The following is a 4,713-nucleotide window of genomic DNA, read 5'->3' as shown; positions in this document are numbered from 1 at the left end:
TGACATAGGGCCAGGTAGCTATCACCCACCCTTGCTACTGAAAGAATCCCTTACCGAGCCATTGAAAGCCACACCAAAATTCCAAGTAAATAAACCACCACAGTTCTTGACATTTAGTCAGCCCCGTCTCTATCGTCTTTAGTATTATTTCTGGTAGGTTCAAACTGGGCATGGTGGTATGTTCCCAGCTACTTGGGAGGTTGAGGTGGGAGGATCACTTGAGCTTAGGAGTTTGAGGACAGCTTAGGCAAGATAGTGAGACCTCATTTCTGGAAAGAAAATAACACACACACACACACACACACACACACACACATATATGGTAGCACCTTGTTTTAACCAACTCCCTCCACATCAGTATTTCTCTAAGTATAAGCCTCAGAGCATGGCCCCAATTCAACTGGGCCACAGGCCAGGCCTAGTCAGTTTCATCATCAGACTCTGGATTAGGGCTTAGGAATCCACATGTCAGGAAGCCCCACGGGTGATTCTTCCAGGTACCTACGACCACTGCCCCGGGAGAAATTCTCCTTGCTGGTTATCATGAAGGAAACTGGAGGCCTGGGGAATTGCCCCCCATCACTCAGCAAGTCTAGTGGTATCGAGGGCCTAGTCCTTGGGTTTCTGATTCTGTCCTTGGGCTTTTAGAGTCAGGGAATGGGGAAGATTCATAGTCCAGAACATTCATAGGATCCCTTCATGCACAGAACAGGTATGGCGCCCACTTGCCAAGAGGTAAAGCATCTCTGGAATTTCTATTTTAAAATGCCACTTCCAGGTGTCTCAGAATCCCAAGCAAAGAGATTACCACACAATACACAGCAGGCCTGGGGCTGGAGCAGGTCACTCTTTTCTGGCTCTGTCCAAAGTAGCCGGTGCTACTGCAGCCACAACCCCAACCAATCACACTCACGCCTCATCACTGGAGTCCTTCCTTAGTGCGCCTCACCTTGAGCATTGATCCTTTAAGTAAATAATTCATCATGATGAAAGTCAGCAAGACACTGAGGTAATTGTGTCTTCCATCACTGACTATGGATCGGAATTCAGCTGGCGAAGCAGACACTATATTAGGCACTCTCAGAACCAAAAGCACCAAGCGAAGCCTGCCTTATGTGGTTTGACCCCAGAGCTCAGGAAAACAGAAGCAGGTAGGAAATCCTTTCCATGGCCTTTTATCTCTCTCCCTTCTTCCTCCTCCCCAGGCCACCTGGAAGGAGGGAGTCAGTGAACCATCTCCTCTTTTCCTGCTGCTCTCTTTAGCAGGCCTTTGAACTTCACTGCCCTTTTCCACATTGGTGCAGACCCAAGTTTTCCACATTACCAAGCCCAGCCTGGCCACACAGGCACACAGATCCGAGAAAAAGAGGGTGCCCCCCTCCATCCCTACCCTCCTGGAGGGATAAAGGCAGAAATAGGAGACACCCCTGGGAAGCAAGAGCAAGGCCCCAGGGTGCCTTGGACAGGACCTCACCTTTGCCTTTGAAGTTTATCCTGGCTATCGCAGGCTGCAGCTGTACTCCTGGCCTGCAGTGGCCTGGTGGCCTGACCACCCCTGAACCTCTGCCATCTACTTTCTGCCACCTGTGTGTTTCTGGGGCAAAACCAAGCTCTCAGGTCAACCTCAGCTACTCAGACTTCTAAGCAGTTTCCAGAAAGCAGGAAGCTGCAGGAAATGCTCCCTAGACTGTCTCATTTGCATGAGCTCTGCCCACCTTTGTCAAGGACATTTGTTTTCCGTGACCCTCCTTCCAATCTGACTTCCCTTTCATTATCACCCACCCACTGCACTCACTCCTTAGCTCAGTAAAACTCGAGTCCCTAATGCCCTCCCAACAATAATTTAATTAAATACTTTGTCGCAATGGAAGTCAGCAGGGTGCTTGGGAATAGCATCTTCCATCACTGACTACTGGAACTTGGCCAGCTAAGCAGACACCAAAACCAAAAGCTGCAGGGCAAGCCTGCCTTATGTGGTTTGACCCTGAAGGTCAGGGTTGCCCCTACTGCCACTGGTGGCCTCTCTCATGCCCAGCAAACTCCTTCCAACAAGGGTCCCCTTGCCTATTTTTCAGTGGTGGTTTAAACTCTGTGCCCCTACTTCTGATGGAGCCCTGACATCTGAATTCGTCCCCCTGTATGGTGTTGGCTCCCACAAAGGGGCCTCCTCATTCTTGCCTGGGGGCCGTCCACCTGTGGACACTGCTCAGCTCTGCACTGCAGCCAGGATTGAAAGACGTCCTCCAGACTGTAGAAAATCGCCCCTATCCCCAGGGCACGTTCTGCATTTCTCAGTGCCATCCTGCCCACAGATTTGGGTGTTCTGGGAACTCCCCAAACCTTTCCATCCACATTGCACTCCTGTCTTCTTCCCTAGACACACTTGGCCACCACTGAAGATAATGATGGTGGTAATGATTTCATGCCAAACACATTTCATTTCATCTTTATGACAGTATTACAAGGTAGTAGACATACCTCCATTTTTCAGGTAAAGAAACAGGCTCACACCTTGATTTTGGACTCCCTGCCTCCAGAACCATGGGTGAATAAATTTCTCAAGTTGTAAGCCACCCACCCGCTCCCAACTGCCTGGGCAGTTGACCTACAGGCACCCAAGTTCCACTTGTCCAAAACAGGGATCAACATCTTCTCCCCAAACCTGGCTCTTTTCCTGGATTTATTTTTTATTTTTATTTTTAAACCTAACAAAGATCAACTTCTTAGAAACCTGAAGCTGGTCAGGATGGAGGCAGAACTCAAACCCATGCCCTTGTGACACTCAACAGTATCCCAATAGCCCGCCTCTGCGCTCGCTCTCCAGTCCCTCAGTCCTTTCTCTGAGACGAGAGTGACCACCCCGGCCCCCACCAGCTCTACTAACACCTTGGCCGAAGGAGCACATAATAATGTGCCAGCAACGAGAGCCATCCCCCATCCCTGCCCCGATACCTGCCCCGCTCCTGCACCACGGCTGCAGGCCCCCTCCTCTACCTGTTCCTACTCCCACACAAGCCTGCAATGCTCCCCAGGGCTGCAGAACCACCTCAACATCCTTAGCCTGCCTTGGAAGAGCTGGCCTGTGGCGCCTGTCAGTCTCCTCTCCATATCTCGTCCTAAGCTCCTGCCAGGAGCAGCCACATCACCGCTGTCCTCCCTTCACACCCCAGCCCTCTTGGTCCCCTCTTCCGGGGATGCCATCTGCCACTCACCCTGTGAAGTCCTGGCTCAAGAGGACCTTTCCCAGGAAAGCTCCTCAGACGCGCCTCCAGCTGATCGGGTTATCTCTCCTTCCTCAGGTTCACACAGTACTCTTCATCTCGGCTACAAACGTTTTTCTGTGTTTGTTCTTGATTATGAGCCTCTCCCCTGAACTGTTCAAAATCAGGCCGCTAGTATCGGAGCTGAGCTGGAATCCTGACTTTGTCGCCTCCTGGCGGCGAGGCCCAGGTACTGGTTACTTACCTGTCTGAGTTTTGGTTTCCTTTTCTGCACCACGGGGCTGAGGTGAGGTTTAAGGGGCCTTGCCAGGTGTGTGGTGCTGACAAGGCTGGCAGTGAGCACCTGTTCACTTCGGTGCCCTCCCCACCTCTTTTCCATCTGCTGGACACCCCGCCCTCAAATATGGGTTCTTGTAGACCCTGTGGGTAGTGCGGGGCTCTTCTCTGAGAGAGACAAACATCTCTGGGGCCTGGCAACTGGGAAAGGGACTGATTGTCAGGCAGGAGGTGGCACTCAGAGGCTGGGCCCCCACCTGTAACCCCAACACTTTTGGAGGCCAAGATAGGAGAAGTGCTTGAGCCCAGAAGGTCAAGACCAGCCTGGGCAACATACGGAGACCCCATTTCTACAAAAACTGGGGGAAAAAAACAACCTGTGTGGTGGTGAGTGCCTGTGGTCTCACCAGCTACTTGGGAGGCTGAGGTGGGAGGATTACTTGAGCCCAGGAGGTCAAGACCAGGCTGGGCAACACAGGGAGACCCTGTTTCTATAAACTGGGGGAAAAAATTAACTGGTATGGTGGTGTGTACTTGTGATCTCGTCAGCTACTTGGGAGGCTGAGGTGGAGGACTGGCTCAGCCCAGGAGGTCGAGGCTGCAGTAAGCCATGCTTGCACCACTGCACTGCAGCCTGGGAAACGGAGTAAGACCCTGTCACATAAACAGTGGCACTCAGATGACAGCCCTAGACAGGCAGGAGGACTCATCGCTGTCCACTTCTGGGCCTCACTCAGAGTGAGCCCTCGTTGTCCAGTTCTACTGAAGGTCCTCGCAGGAGGCAGGGGCTGCTGGCGTCTGCCAGGTAGGGCCAGGCAGGGAGACCACCCATCTGTTCCCACAAGCTGAGGGTGAGAACGCTCCACCTTGTAGGTCACATAAAGCTGCTTTCATGATTCCCTGGGGCTGTTTCTTCTTTGCTCTCCTTAAGTCTCGGGTAAAGGCTGGGCTACCTGCTCCAGCCAGGCCTAGCTGCGCTGCGGACAGGAGTGTTCCGGGTGGGAAGGTGAGTGCCCTGTGGCCACAGCAGGAACGAGACTCTGGGCAGATGGCTGGGCTGGCCTGCTCAGGCCCTCTCAGCCGAGGAGAACCAATCCCAGGCATCCCCAGCCTGGAGGCTCAGGGTTCAATTTCATTAAGGCAGGGGTGGTAGAAGGGGCAGTGGCACGGCTCAGACCTGTAATCCCAGTACTTCGGGAGGCCGAGGCGGGTGGAT

Source organism: Macaca nemestrina, chromosome 4 (assembly GCF_043159975.1).
Source record: "Macaca nemestrina isolate mMacNem1 chromosome 4, mMacNem.hap1, whole genome shotgun sequence".
Lineage (NCBI taxonomy): Eukaryota > Metazoa > Chordata > Mammalia > Primates > Cercopithecidae > Macaca > Macaca nemestrina.
Note: the sequence above shows the minus strand (reverse complement) of the source record.